This window comes from Panthera leo, chromosome E3 (genome assembly GCF_018350215.1).
Source record: "Panthera leo isolate Ple1 chromosome E3, P.leo_Ple1_pat1.1, whole genome shotgun sequence".
NCBI lineage: Eukaryota > Metazoa > Chordata > Mammalia > Carnivora > Felidae > Panthera > Panthera leo.
The window spans coordinates 37469838-37484626 of NC_056694.1; the positions used below are offsets into that span (position 1 = coordinate 37469838).

Here is a 14789-nt window from a genome sequence, read left to right on the forward strand (position 1 = left end):
GTTTTCTAAACCACTGATTGTCATTTGGGTTTTTGGTTTTTGTTTTTGTTTTTGTTTTTAGTATGAAACATTAGCTCAATCCTATGATTTCTGAGAAGTAAATGCCCAGGCTCCCACTGGAAGCTTCAGAAGCTGCTGCTGCCCATCCTACAACACTTACCTTGGCTCACTCAGATTACAGGCAACCCGAGAAGATTGTTCCCTGGCGAGCCCTGCTTTTAATGGACCAGCAGGGCAGGCCAAGACTGGAGACAGCTGGTCCCAGAGGGGAAGACGGCACCTCCACCTCTCAGGGCATGGAGGGAACCAGCCAGACTTGCCAGGCCCAGCTGGACAATGAAGCCAGGCATCCCTGCACCAAGAAGAGGTCACAGTAAGGTCTGCACATCTCTATAGCACCCATCGCCATGGTAACTACAAAAAAACAGGAGATCTGGTTTCAAGAATCTATAAGTGTGTCCTCCATGTGTTGTGTTTAAAATCTATTCAGTCCCATCTTTGTCTACTGAAAATATATGTCTACTTGGAAAAAGTAGTGCAATGGATAGAACTGTGTCAACAAAAACTTCATATAAGATTAGCAGCTCCATAGGCCAAGGTATTGGTCAATCTAACAAGGTGGCTCCTATAATCTCACTTTGGACCTATAAGGGATAGGTCCAGAGGCAAGTATTATTCCCAGGCTTTTTCACAATGACTGTCTAGATTCTGACAGCAGGGGAAGAGGTGGGTGGGTGGAGTGGCGGGCAAGGAAGCAAGCCCAGACTCAGAATTGCTAACTCCAAGAGGCTGGTTCCATCCTACAAAGGCTTGATCTATGGCAGCAGGGAACCAGCAACAGTGGCTACTAGGACTTTCTCAGAGTAAGGAGTTCAGCTTTCCCAGCAGGCCCTACCTCCACTGGCTCCCTGTATTAGTGAACAAGGTGACAAGAGCTCCTTGGAATGGAGGCTCTAGTTATTTTCCTCTCTCAGTATATCTAGCCTCATTTGTACACGAATGACAAAGTCCCATAAGAGTAGCCAGGGGCCAGAGTACGGAGAAAACATGTTGTAAGTAATGTGAAATTACCACAGTTAGTTTTAACAGTGGCCCTCTCGTCTATTCTAAAAAATCTCTCAGAATAAGAGCCAATTTACAGGGATAATCCTTAAAAGGCAAGACAGTCATAAACTTTACTGTAACCTCAAAACCATGCTCTTTTATTTTTCTTTAGTTTTTAAAATGTTTATTATTCATCTTTGAGAGATAAAGCACAGGCAAGGGAGGGACAGAGAGAGAGGTAGACAGAATCCGAAGCAGACTCCAGGCTCTAAGCCGTCACCACAGAACTGAACACGGGGCTCAAACCCATGAACCTTGAGATCACAACCTGAGCCGAAGTCGGACGCTTACCCGACTGAACCACCCAGGCACCCCAAAACCATGCTTTTTTAAAAGGCAGAAAAATCAAAGTGATACAGGGTGTTACTTAGCAAAATGCCCTTAAACTCTAGATATTCCAGCTGTTCAACGAAGCCTTTTAGCATAGAGGGGAAAAAGTAACAGATCATCATGCATTAATTACTCTGCCTGATCTGTGAAATTTCTACAACCATGAGGTTTCTTTTCCTCATTAGTATGAAGTTCCCAGGACATGATCTCCCCATGCAACAGTTGTGGCAATAACTCAACGTCTGCATAAATGCCATATGTGCCTGTTAATTCTTTTCTTTTCTTTTTATTCAAGTATAGTTGACATACAATATTGTGTTAGTTTCAGGTACAACACAGGGATTCAACATTTATATACATTACAAAATGATCACCTTGTTAAGTGTAGTTACCATCTGTCACCATACAAAGTTATTACAATGTTACTGACTATAATTCATAAACTATACTGTACATTCCTATGACTTACTTATTTTATAACTGGAAATTGGTACTGCTTAATCCCCTTCACCTATTTCACCCATCCCGTCTCCCCCTTCCCTCTTACAATCATTAGTTTGTTCTCTGTATTTACAAGCCTGTTTCTGTTTTATTAGTTTTGTTTTTCAGATTCTACATATAAGTGAAATCATACGTTATTTGTCTTTCTCTGCCTTATTTATTTCACTTAGTATAATACCCTCTGGGCCCATCCATGTTGATACTATTAATTTAGACACAAATGTAAGTATCTGTATCTCAGTATACATCCTATGACATGGAGACTGAATGCCTCCACCTGAAAGTTTCTATAAGATGGGTTCAACACATCTAATAGCAGACATATCCATACAAGTCCTTTCTACACAGCACAATGCTAGTATGCTGACATGACATAGAAGGAGGTGAGGCAATGGCTGAATTGCATGATCTGCAGAGTTGACCTGTAGCAGGCACCTAACAAATGTTAACCTGAACTGAGCTCAGCCAAGAAAGAATACACTGGCACACAAGCCAAAAGGTAGAGTAGGGATATGGTTAAGGCACAGGCTCAGGGAGCCTGGGTGGCTCAATCGGTTAAAGCATCAGACTTCAGCTTACGGCATGATCTCATGGTTCGCGGGTTCGAGCCCCGCATCAGGCTCTATAATGACAGCTCAGAGCCTGGAGCTTGCTTCACATTCTGTGTCTCCCTCTCTCTCTGCCCCTCCCCACATGCACTCTGTCTCTCAAAAATAAATAAACATTTAAAAAATATTAAAAAAAAATAGGGGCGCCTGGGTGGCTCACTCAGTTAAGCGTCCGATTTTGGCTCAGGTCATGATCTCATGGTCCGTGAGTTCAAGCCCCGCGTCAGGCTCTGTGCTGCCAGCTTGGGGCCTGGAGCCTGCTTCGGATTCTGTGTCTCCCTCTCTCTGACTCTACCCCATTCATGCTCTCTCTCTGTCTCAAAAATAAATAAGCGTTAAAAATAATAAATAAATAAATAAATAAATAAATAAATGGCACAGGTTCTAGTCAGGCACAACTGAGAGCAAACCCTGGTTCTGCCACATACCAGTTGGGTGGCCTTGGACCAGGTACTTAACTTCTCGGAGGGTCAGTTTCTTTATCTGATAGTAATAACAACTATGCAAGGTATGTAATGAGAATTAAATAAGTTACTTATAGAACTGCGACATATCGTATAGCATTGATTAACAAACTGAAGAAAGGGCCACTTAAAGTTAACACATGTTCCCATATACTTTTACACAAGAAATGGAAATACCCCTGTCTGTGAAAACCCTTACAGGCAACGTCAAATCTGTACTGGGGTCACAGACTTTGAGTTGAAGGCTCACTGTGAAGAACCTCTGTTTTCATTCTGACAACACTAGATACCAAGAAAGGAACAGAAAAATCTTGGAATTTCTAGCAAAATAAACTTTGCAAAGGCTCTAAAAGAAGATGATCACCTAAGTTCAAACTCTTTCAGGGACACTCTGAACATGAGTTAGATAAAGGCCCCTTCATGCTGTGGAGGGTCAGGATGGAGGCCAAGGGCATGTTATTGTTTTATTTCTTTAGAGTAGCTCATCACTATAAATAAAGGTTTAGATAATTGAAAAATTTGCTTGACTCTGTAATCAATCTGATTTGCACTTATATCTTATGACACTCAATCCCCAATCCAATGGTTCTCAGCTTGGGGACCATTTTGGCAACGCCTCCCCACCGCCTGCTCTGCCCAGGATTGCCCAGGGGTTATCCGGAAATGTCTGGAGACACGTTTGATTATCATAAGTGGGAAGGGGAGGGGGTTTGGCCACTCAACTGGTATCTAGTGGGTAGAGGCCAGGGATGCTGCTCAACATCCTGCAATGCACAGAAAGCACAAACACAAGTACATTCATGCACACGTGTGTACACATACTCACACACCCACCACCACTACAAACTGTTATCCAGCCCAAAATGTCAACAGCACCAAGGCTGAGGAACTCTGCTTGAATCTCAGAAGCAGTGCTAAGGTCATTCAAGAAAGGACATGCATCTAATACTCTTCCTGTCCCTTCAGTAGTTTACAGAGACATATGAGATTCTGGCACTATGCTTCACACTATTTGTCACACCTTTATCAAATATCCTTTACAGAGATTTCTGGGGAAACTGAATTTCGACCAGAAAACAGAAGAGGCTGTTACCAAATGGGGCAACTTGGCACTGTCCACAGATCACAATGAAAGGGGTCACAGTACCTTCCTGGGAATAGGACTGATTTGTATTTGGATCACTAGGAGGCAAAACCTTTAAAGCTCTGTAACAAAGCCAGGCAGAGGTGAAGCCCCTGAAAGAAATGTGTTTACTGACTTCTTTGTGGAATGGAACAAAAAACTGGAAGAAATCTAATGACTGTTTAGCGGTCTGGTGTGTGACTGACAAGTAAGCTAGGAATCAGGAGAACTAAAGTTCTACGACCAAGCCCACACTGGCTAACTACATTTTATGACTTCCCTAGAACTCCAACATCCTCATTTATAAAATGAGAGGCATTCCTCAGGAAGCTGCAGGGAGGATGGCATTTAACATGAGGCATAGCAGGAAAAGCTGTGGGCTTCCCCCATCTGTTTCAGCTGGAGCAACTCCCCTATTCCTTGCTATACTTCCTCCCAAAATGGGGTTGTGCTACTTCTAAAAATAAGGCCTAGAAAACAACGAACTTGATCATCTTGGAGGCCTGATATTATATTAACAGCGATCTAAGCAAGCCTTTTACAATCTACCATAGCACTTGTATCCCATGACAGTATTTATTTATTTCCATTCCAGATTATAGTTTATTTATCTTTCCCTCCTACTACCCAACACAGGGCACCCAATCAGGGTTTGCTGAGTCAATGAATGATTTCCAGAATTTGAGGTATTCTCAAAATCAAGATTATTCTCAAAGAGCGGATGACAAATACGACAGTTAAAAATGAAGCCCGGAAATAAGAAAAATGGCTGGTGAGTAAGCATTTTTGAGCAGTGTTTTTACTGGAGAAATTTCTACTGATGGTGAGAGATGAGAATGGCCATGTGGGGAGACCAAGCATATAATACTTTGTGCTCAAATAATAGTTTCAGGGTGCCTGGGTGGCTCAGTCGGTTGAGCATCTGACTTCGGCTCAGGTCATGATCTCACAGTTCTTGAGTTCGAGCCCTGCGTCGGGCTCTGTGCTGACAGCTCAGAGCCTGGAGCCTGCTTCAGATTCTGTGTCCCCCTCTCTCTCTGCCCCACCCCTGCTTGTGCTCTGTGTCTCTCCGTCTTTCAAAAATGAAAAAACATAAAAAAAAATTTTTTAATTAAAAAAATAATAATAGTTTCACGTTTGAAGGAGAAATGCTGGGTTTGCACTGGTTTCGAAGCGGCTTCCTTACATGCCACAGATACAGATACTGAGAACACACCTTTTAGATTTTGTTTTAAGGACTGTGAAAGCCTGACTGGGAGCAGAGCACTTGGCCTTACTGCACCACCCCCTCCCCCACCTTCTTTTTAAAGAAATGATAGGCAAAATTTTAACAGTCAAGGTAACAAACACTTGCCAGCACTCCACCACCCCAGGCAAGCACAAACTACCTGAAACTTCCTGATGTCTACCTCCATATAAAAACGCTTTATTCCTCCAGCTGGCTTTAGAGAGAAGGGATGCACAGGACCATTTTCTTCATGTTTGTTACTCCAGCAAAGGGGCCAACCTAAAGAAGGCAATAGCTGTACAACCTCCTAATAAGCCCATATCCTGTTTCTAAGCACATTTTGGAGGAAATACACCAAGGAATTAGGTTATTATTATTGCCAGGACATAAAGCAAAATGCTACAGGGATCACAACTTACTGAAAAAACAACAGCAGCAGTTTGCCACTATAAAACTGAGTAAGTTCCTCTTCCATGAGGCAGCCCCCAAAACTACATGAGTTAAAGATACATGAAGTAGGTGCCTATAATTCTGAAGAGTTCCCAAGAACTGGTCAAACATCACTGTCTCTATTAATCATTATCAAAAAGAAATTCAAATAGCCCAGAACATCCACTGTTGCCCAAGGACATGATTAGGCAATAATGAATGAATAACTTTAAGGTTAAAGAGGTAGGCAAGATAGGGAGGGCAAATGTTCAACAGCTTATAGGCCAGGAAAGGCAGGGACTGTGTGCTCCTCGGCTCTAAGAGGTATCTCAACCCTTTTTCGAAACCAAACCCTACACAAAAGGCCAATATGTAAAGCAAGTCCTGTATAGTGAATGGAGCATCCACAGTTAAAGTGGTGGTGCAGGGTGCCTGGCTGGCTCAGTAGGTAGACCATGCAACTCCGGATTTCCAGGTCATGAGTTCAAGGCCCACGTTGGGCGCAGAGCTTACTTAATTTAAATAAATAAAAAATAAAGCCTTGATAGCAGCTTTGGTGGCAGGTACTCAGGAGCTCAGCTCCTCCATCATCCTTAGGAATTCTGAGCTCAGCCTAGTTTGCCGGCTGTGGTCTAGGGCAACTAGGTCACTTGCTTTGAAACAGACGGCTTCCATTTCCTGCTACGTGTGCTAAGTGACAGTGGCTCTTGGACAGTCTCTTAGGCTGTGTGTGTCCAAGCAACAGAAGGAAACTGGCCCTGGATTAGCCACTGTTCTCAGAGCTGCCCATGGCTTTCTGACTGCTGGGCCAGGGCTCCGTATACTCTTTCACACCTTGTTTCCAACAGTCCAGCAGCTTCTTGAAAACATTTTGACCTTCCCAAAAACCTGTGGTTTCTGTGTCTTCAATTCACTCCATCCCCAATACTCTTACTTAATTGTACCTCTGTATCAGCTACACTTGACTGTAAGGTCTCTGAGGCCAGACTTGGAGTCTCAACCACACTAGAAAGTGAGAGTGCTTAGCTGCCCTGTTCCTGGGAACCAGTGAGAACTCTCTGTCCTTTGCATGTGCACTCTTGCAAGTCCCATGACAGTTGGTATTTAGTTAATGTCTGTTTGTTTACAAAGGAATCCTATAGTTTCTGTCTCTAATTTTCCACCCAACTACTTCCTCATCTGAAGACAGAAATTCAGAGACATGTACTTCTAAAGATGGGTAGGAAGGGTATTTGCCAGAATAGAAAAATCAGTAACTTTTTTGGTTGCAAATCCCTTTGAGAATCAGATGACAGCTTCAAATCCTCCAGGACAAATGCATATAAAAAATGTGGCCAATGCCATTCCAGAGCAACCACAAGCCCCTGAAGTTTACCCATGGACCCAGAATTCAGGTTAAGAATCCCTACTCTAGTAGAGTCTCTTTATGAGAGACATTCCCTTTGTGAGTAATGTTTTTAAGGAAACCCTGAATAGTTATTAAAGAGGGGTTTCCCCTCTCTTTAGTTCCCTTCTTTTCTGTTCGAATTCTTTTACCTAACCCCAATGGGTTCAGTTCAAGTTCTCCTGTCTTTTCTCTTTCTCAGCCCTTCACTTCCCTGACCTCTCAAAATACTGTGTGCAAGAGACTATCATAAACCTTACAATTTTACAGTTTTGAGTCTCCCCAAGGTGACAGCCAACTCCATGTGAACAAGGACTATGCTGGGTTTGTTGCTGTTTTGCACACCCCCTCAGTGCCAATTCTCTGTACACCACAGAGGCAATACATACTGCCAAAGAGGCAGATGCCACTGCTTCTTTGCCCTTCTACCTTAGGCATTTGCACCTGAACGTTAACTTCTTTAAAACCGGACATATGCCCTGGAAAAGCCAAATATAAAAGCAAGAAAGAATAACCTGATCACCCCCACTCTTCTCCTTTCAGGTCCTCTAGTATGACTCCACAAACACAAAAAGCAGGACAAATATGACACTGAATACAGACACCTGTAAATTTTGCTGAGGTTGTCAAAAACACAAGTGTGTGGTACAGGAATGGAGTGTTTTAAAAGTTACTTTCCAAGGGCTCCTGGCTGGCTCAGTCGGTGGAGCATGTGACTCTTGATCTCGGGGTTTTGAGTTTGAGACCCACACTGGGTGTAGAGATTACTCAGAAGATTTAAAAAAAAAAAAATCTAAAAAAATGTTTAAAAGTTATTTCCTAATTAGTGAGATACCTATTACTAAACAAAGAGAAATCCTGACTCTCCCCTTGCCTTCCTGTGGAAAACCAAGGGAGTGAAGGTCAATGACAACTCACTACAACTGCCTTCAAACACTACCTAGATTCCTCTCCCAACCCAAACACAATTCTGCTCACCAATTCTTTCCCTTCACCTGCCCACCCTCCTCCAGCCTGTCCTGGAAATAATTCCAGGTGACAAGAGCTCCTCTGCAGCAGCGAGTAGTGGTCCTGCTATAGAGAAGAGCAGATCCAATAACTAAGGAAAGGGATGGCTACACTTGGGCAAGTGACACACCACAGCATCATCACCAAACATTTATAATGCTCATGGGCTCTGTGACTTAAGACCTTAAGAGGCCTTAAGGCCCTGTTTTGAACTTTAAGTACCTTTCAATCAAGAAAGAGAAAGAAGATAACACAAGGTGTACCACAGTATAAACATTAATTGTACAGTGCAGACAACAGTGCTAAAGACTGAGCCTTAGGCAGAGCCTAAGGGTGGCTAAGTCTGTCAAGTGTCTGACTTCGGCTCATGCCATGATCTCATGTTTCATGAATTAGAGCCCAGCATTGGGCTCTGCACTGACAGTGCTGAGTCTGCTTGGAATTCGCTCTCTCTCCCTCCCTCCTCTCTGCTCCTCCCCAACTTGAGCTCTCTCTCAAAAAAAAAAAAAAACAAAAAAAAAAAACCTGAACCTTATGTTCCACATTTTCCAGGACAGTTATGCTTCAAATCAAATATCCTGTCTCATCAGTTCCTTTAGTACTTTAGTGCACCTGTATGGTCAGACTATGGGTCCCAGTGTTTGGCATAAAAAATCTGCCCATCACAGCAAGTGATGAGGCAGGCCAATCAATCAGGTTAGCAAAAACATAATGGCAGATTGTTTAAATCATGCCAGTGCCTTCCCACAGCCCTCAGGTAATTGTGGCATTGACCCACAGAACAAGACCGTGAAACTTGAGTCTTCTGAGACTGAGAAAGCTCATCAGGAGAAAGGCAGGACACTGGGAGTACTTACAAAAAGTCAGGCACGCAGGGTGCGAGACACCTGTCTCTGTTATGCCATTCCTCTCCAAAGCCCTTTTAAAGTTACTGAGAACTATGACAATAATTAGGCCTATGATACTCCTGGGAAAGAAACAAATCTGTTCATGTGACAAAAATTAATTTTTCCCCTAAGCAGAGAGAAGAGACTACTTGCTTGGCCTCTGGCATACAAGCTGACAGCAGTTATCGCCAGGCAACAATTAGCCCTTTCTTTCCTCTTCTGCCGTCCCCTTCCTCATGTACCCCATTCACTTACTTCTCTATCCTCTTGCCAGTCCATTCCCACTTCTGTCCAGCCTGTGTTTGTGACAGGGGGCCCTAAACAAGAATCACATGAAAAACCTTAAAAAGCACAGATTCCCGGGCCCCCAAACTTACCCAAATAGAAAAGTGTGAAAACCCCTGCCCTAGATTCCATAAGCAGCATTCAAGGCACAAAAGGTATTTTAACATATTAACCTTAACTTCATTAAGTATTAACCCCATTTTTCAGACACAAAAACTACAGTTCAAATGATTTAAATGTTTTTCTCATGGTCAAAAATATATCATCACAATTTCCTTTTTTGGGAGAAACAAACCATTTATTTTTCACTCTAATACAAATGAATATGTATGTATTTGGATACATACATGTACATGCAAAACAAAATTGTCTAATTTTGAACAGCTGTGAGTGAAAAAGATTGTTACCAATTGATTAGCTTAATTTTGTGCTTAACAATTCAATCACTTTTTTTTTTTTCTTTAAGTAAGCTCTAAGCCCAACATGGGCCTGGAGCTCACAACCCCAAGATCAAGAATCATGTGCTCTACTGACTGAGCCAGCCAGGCACCCCAACAATTCAACCACTCTGAAGTACAAACAAAAAGTCAGTCTATCTGTGTATGTTCATAGAGGCATTCAAACACACATCTGAAAAAAGAACCTTCCTCAACATCACATCATTAAACAGCAAGAATACATGCACTCTGATGAAAATCCTACTCCACAAATGGACTAGACAATTCTTGGATAACTATTACAATATCTGCTTAAAGAAATCTATCACAAAGACAAAGCCATGTTTGATAAAAAAGCCTTTGAAAATTATATCAAAGCAATAAGAAAAAACCTGTTCACTGATAAGAGCCTTATGAATTTAATTGCTATTTTGAAATGCTGAGTTCAGAGTTTAGAATATTGCTTTGCCAGGTCTGAATACAGATGCGTTGATATGACGACCCAGAAAGCATTGTTGGCTCCATTTCAGTCCTCCATGATTGCGATTTGGATGTAGTTCTCTGATGGGCTGTTTGTAAATGGATTCCCTTTACAATAGGTGTACACCTTTAAATTATCTATAGTGAACTCCAATAACCAGTGTTATTCTTAAATGGAAACACAATGGTCATTCAGAAAAGATTTCTTGCAATATATATAAATAAATGTAACCACATATTCATAAATACACATAACGTTGCTAGGCCAGATCATCAGCTATGGGCTGCTGTAGTTCAACACTGTGCGTCAAATTTATTAGAAATTTAGAAACGAAATTTCTGAGGGACCTAGCTGCCTTGTTAGTTGGCTTTAAAATGTGTAATACAATGGGAGACATCTCATGGTAAATAAACTCAGTCAATATAAAGAAGTAAGCCACGGACGCCTGGGTGGCTCAGTGGGTTAAGCGTCTGATTTCGGCTCAGGTCATGATCTTGGGGTTTGTGACTTTGGGCCCTGTGTCAGGCTCTGTGCTGATAGCTCAGAGCCTGGAGCCTGCTTTGGATTCTGTGTCTCCCTCTCTCTGCCCCTCCTACACTCGCACTCTGTTTCCCTTTCTCAAAAATAAACATTAAAAAAATTAAAAAAAAAAAAAAAAAAAAGTAAACCATACGGTGAACAATATTACAGGGCACCTGAGTGATCACCAGAGTGAAATATCTTCCAGCATTTAAAAAAAAAAGGAAAGACATTGGTACAAGCAATTAACTGTTCCAATTAAAAATTCCCCCTCCCTTCCTCCTTTCCCTCCTCCTCCTCCTCTCTCTCTCTCTCTCCCTCTCTTCCTTCCTCCGTTTCTCCCTTCCTACTTTTCCCTCCTTCCCAAAAACTAATCACTAATGGCACTGCTTCTGAGTACTGCAAAAATATCCTGAGAAATTATTCAGATTACAAAAGACAAAGCTTTCATCTTATGTTTTTGCACAAACCTAACAGATACAATACATTTAGTTAAAAACCACATAACTCACACTGTGTTGAACACAAAAGAAGATGTGATCCAGAGCTCTTAATTCTCTCATTGACTACTGTAAGAAAAAAATATTGGGGGGCGTCCAGCTGGCTCAGTTGCAAGAGCGAGCACTCTTTATCTCGGGGCTGTGTGTTCCAGCCTGACAATGGGTGTAGAGATAACTTAAAAATAAAATCTTTACCAAAAAAAAAAAAAATTGCATTAAATGTCTATTTATAACTTTCTAGTTAACTGTGGCCAATAACATACCAGTAGGTAATTTATAATTTTTCATCTCTTTTCTCTCCAAGGAGTTACAAGCTGAATTCTAAACTTATTATAAATACACAATTCCAATTTTCTTTTTTTTTTTAATTTTTTTTTTTTAACGTTTATTTATTTTTGAGACAGAGAGAGACAGCATGAACAGGGGAGGGGCAGAAAGGGAGGGAGACACAGAATTGGAAGCAGGCTCCAGGCTCTGAGCTATCAGCTCAGAGCCCGACGTGGGGTTCGAACTCACGGACCGTGAGATCATGACCTGAGCTGAAGTCGGACGCCCAACCGACTGAGCCACCCAGGCGCCCCCACAATTCCAATTTTCAAAAGTATCTTTCTCCTAGGGAGTGATATTCTAGTTTTTGGTACAATACTGATGCAGAGTTCAACTGTCCTATGAAGAGAGTCAGCTATAAAAGGAAACCAGGGGCACCTGAGTGGCTCCGTCGGTTAAGCGTTTGACTCTGGATTTTGGCTCAGGTCATGATCTCCACGTTGTGGAGCCCAGCTTGGGATTCTCTATCTCCCTCACTCTCTGCTCCTACTCTCCTCAAAATAAATAAACATTAAAAAAAAAAAAAAAAGGGAAACCAAAAAAATCAAGGTAGCCCAAAGGCCCCAGCTGTCCAGTTATACATTTCAACAGACTTAATAAGGGGCCAGCTAAAGGCAATGAATGCCATCTTCTCCTGAGGCAATGTCATTTCTAGGGTAGCTCCTACTCCTGACTCTGGTGACACAGCATCTCACCTTACTGACCCAAGCAATAGAAAAATGCAAAGCAACTAAGACAAAAAGAGAACCACAGATTTTCCTCCTCACATTCCCAGTTAAATGGGGTTATTTAGTGAGTATTTCCAAGGCCCCTCTAATTTCCACACCCTCACCAGTGTTTCGCCTTAACGTAAACTTTTAAATACCCAAATGAGCTATGAGCTTCTGGAAAGCTTGTGATGTTTTGTCTTGTGATGATTTTGAAGGAGAGAGAGAGAGAAAGAAAGAGAGAAGGAGGGGGGGGAGAGGGAGAGAAAGAAAGAAAGAAAGCAAGAGAGAGGGAGGGAGGGAGGGAGGGAGGGAGGGAGGAAGGAAGGAAGGAAGGAAGGAAGGAAGGAAAGACGGACGGAAGGACATGCACGCGCGCACACGGGTGGCTCAGTCAGTTAAGCGTCTGGTTTCGGCTCAGGTCATGATCTCACAGTTTGTGGATTCGAGCCCCACATCGTGCTCTGTGCTGATGGCTCGGAGCCTGGAGCCTGCTTCGGACTCTGTCTCTCTCTCTCTCGCTCTCTCTCTCTCTTCTCTCTCTCTCTGCCCCTCCCCCGCTCACGCTCGCATGTGCGCGGTCTCTCTCTCAAGAGTAAACATTAAAAAAAATTAAAAAATAAACAAAAGAAAGCAAGAAAGATCCTAAGGAATAAAGCATATATTCGGGCACCTGGGTGGCTTAGTCGGTTGAGTGTCCGACTTCAGCTAGGGTTGTGATCTCATGGTTCCTGGGTTCGAGCCCCACGTTGTGCTCTGTGCTGGCAGCTCAGAGCTTGGATCCTGCTTCGGATTCTCTGTCTCCCTCTCTCTCTGCCCCTCCCCCATTAGCGCTCTCTCTGTGTCTCTCAGAAGTGAATAAATGTTAAAAAAAAATTTTTTTTAGGGGCGCCTGGGTGGCTCAGTTGGTTATGTGTCTGACTCTTGGTTTCGGCTCAGGTCATGGTCTCACGGTTCATGGGTTCAGGCCCCACATCTGGCTCTGTGCTGACAGTGCAGAGTCTGCTTGGGATTCTCCCTCTCCCTCTCTCTCTGCCCCTCTCTGACTCGCTCCGTCTCTCTCTCAAAAACAAATTTAAAAAATTTTTTAAAAAATTTTTTTTAAAGAATAAAGCATAGATTTACTAATGTGTATTCTTTAATCCACTCCTTGCAAAAGAAAAACTAACATTTTTATTACTGGAGTTAAAATTTTAATCGAAACACACTGGTTGGGGCGTCTGAGTGGCTCAGTCACTTGAGTGTCTGACTTCCATTCAGGTCATGATCTCACGGTTGGGGAGTTCAAGCCCCACATGTGGAGCTCACTGCTGTCAGTGCTGAGCCTGCTTGGCATCTTCTGTCCCCTGTCTCTCTGCCCTTCCTCCTCTCACGCTTTCTCGAGGCGTGCTCTCTCTCTCAAAACTAAAAAATTTTAGAACAAAACAAAACAAACGAAAAAAACACAGTAACACCATACCAGAAACTCAAATACACAAAACCACTAAGCTCCTCTTTCCTTCTACTTGGAATGACAGTTAACAGGGAGAGGGAAGAGAGTTTAAATGACATAACCCAACCTCTACAACACTATTTAGGAAAGAGCGTCAGATCTTGTAGGCAAGACGACCAGGATCAAGCCCATGTGTCGCATCCTGTCAGTTGTGCGATGCAAGTGAAGTCACTTAACCAGTTTCATCACTAATTCCATTTTATACGTGAAAAACCTATCAATTCCCAAGGTTTTGGAAGGGGATGACAGTAAACAGCAGAGCCTTATACGGGGCTGTCCCCCAATCCCATCCTGCCTTGTCTGGTTCACAGAGCCATGAACAAGAACAGCCACCGGCCACAACAACAGGTTCATCAGAATCCTTTTTTTTTTTTTCCCCCAAGTCTGTTCATTTATTCCGAGAGAAAGAGAGAGGGGGTGAGAGAGCAGCCCAAGCAGGCTCTGCACCACCAGCACAGAGCCCCATGCGGGGCTGGAACCCACAAACCGCCAGACCGTGACCTGAGCCAAAAGCAAGAGTGAGACAGATGCTCAAACGACTGAGCCACCCAGGAGCCCCTCCTCAGAATCCATTTAAATAGCATGACACACGGGCAGAGAGCCTCCTGCAAAGACCGTGCAAGGCGTTCCTGGCCAACTGCAGGCAATCAATACACCTACATCACCGCGCCGACGAGGTGACCGGTAAACTCCCTGCCCAGACTAACCGGCTGCCCCGGGCGTGGATCCCTCCCGATCGCTTGGCGGCCGCGGGTCACCCATGAAGTCATGACAGTGACTCAATGCGCCCTTCCGAGTGAGGTGAGTCAGGAGGAAGGGCAGAGCCCGCAGCAGCCGCCACGCGGGACACGGATCTCCGGCGCCGGGCCAGGCCCGGGTCCCGGCGGGCCCACTGCGGACGAAGGCTGCAACCTCCGCCTGGGACACCCAGTCCGCACGCGGCGCCCCTGGGGTCACCTCGCCCAACGCACTCGT

General features: G+C 43.5%; 1 protein-coding gene across 2 annotated transcripts in view; it reads right to left on the bottom strand.

Annotated features, from left to right (window-relative positions):
• Nucleotides 1-14789, bottom strand: part of HMOX2 (heme oxygenase 2) — a 30007-nt gene that overhangs the window by 14823 nt on the left and 395 nt on the right. The window contains exon 1 of one of the 2 annotated variants that reach the window (XM_042922800.1): nucleotides 161-332. The exons of the other annotated variant lie outside the window; for it this stretch is intronic. The gene's annotated coding sequence lies outside the window, so the exon portion shown is untranslated. Of the gene's footprint in view, nucleotides 1-160; nucleotides 333-14789 lie in introns of those variants that run through there. 2 annotated transcript variants of the gene reach the window in all.